We start from the raw sequence: 1,385 nt of genomic DNA on the forward strand, positions 1-1,385 counted from the left end.
AAAGCAAACAATACCAGAAAGATGTTTACTTGTGTTTTATTGAGTATCCAAAAGCATTCAATTGTGTAAAACATAACAAATTATGGATCACATTGAGAAGAATGGGAACTTCTGAACACTTGATTGTGCTCATGAGGAACCTGGACATAGATCAGGCAGCTGCAGTTCAAACAGAACAAGGGGGTACTGCATGGTTTAAAATCAAGAAGGGCATGTGTCAGGGTTGTATCCTTTCACCATACTTATTCAATTTGTACACTGAGCAAATAATGAGAAGCTGGACTATGTGAAGAAGGACGTGGCATCAGGATTGGAGGAAGACTCATTAACAACCTGTGATATGCTGACAACACAACTTTGCTTGCTGAAAGTGAGGATGACTTGAAGCACTTACTCATGAAGATTGAAGACTACAGTCTCCAGCATGGATTACACCTCAATATAAAGAAAACAAAAATCCTCACAACTGGTCCAATAAACAGCTTCATGATAAATGGAGAAAAGAATGAAGTTGTGAAGGACTTCATATTACCTGGTTCTACAATCAACACCAATGGAAGCAGCAGTCAAGAGATCAGATGATGTATTGCACTGGGTAAATCTGCTGCAAAAGACCTCTTTCAAGTGCTGAAGAGCAAAGATATCTCCTTGAAGAATTAAGGTGTGCCTGATCCAAGCCATGGTATTTTCAATCGCCTCTTATGAATGTGAGAGCTGTACAATGAATAAGGAAGACCAAAGAAGAGTTAATGCTTTTGAGTTGTGGTGTTGGAGAAGAATGGTAAGAGTACCATGGACTGCTCGAAGAATGAACAAATCTGTCCTGGAAGAAGTGCAGCCAGAATGTTCCTTGGAAGTGAGAATGGCCAGACTTCATCTCACCTACTTTGGTCATGTTGTTAGAAGGGACTGTTCCTTAGAGAAGGATACCATGCTTGGTAAAGTGGAGGGTCAACAAAAAAGGGGAAGGCCCTCAACGAGATGGATTGATGTAGTGGCTGCAACAATGGGCTCAGGTATAGCAAGGATTGTGAGGCTGGCACAGGACTGGGCAGTGTTTTGTTCTGCTGTGCGTAGGGTAGCTACGAGTTGGAGATGACTTGACAGCACCTAACAACAGCAACACTTTTTTTAAACAGCATTATTTTTTTAAAAAAAGAAGAAACTACTGATATATGCAACAAGATAAACAAACCAATAAATAGAACAATCATTGCCATCAAGTCAGTTACAACTCAGGACGATTCCACATGGTTCAGAGCAGAACTGCCCTCTGCGGGGTTTTAATGTCTGTAATTAATGTCTGGGAGCTCTGGTAGCATAGTGGCTAAGGCACTTGACTGCTAACCAGAAGGCTGGCGGTTCAAACCCACCAGCCACTCCTC

Source organism: Orycteropus afer, unplaced genomic scaffold, assembly GCF_000298275.1.
Source record: "Orycteropus afer afer isolate SDZICR_OR568_19922 unplaced genomic scaffold, OryAfe1.0 scaffold00031, whole genome shotgun sequence".
Lineage (NCBI taxonomy): Eukaryota > Metazoa > Chordata > Mammalia > Tubulidentata > Orycteropodidae > Orycteropus > Orycteropus afer.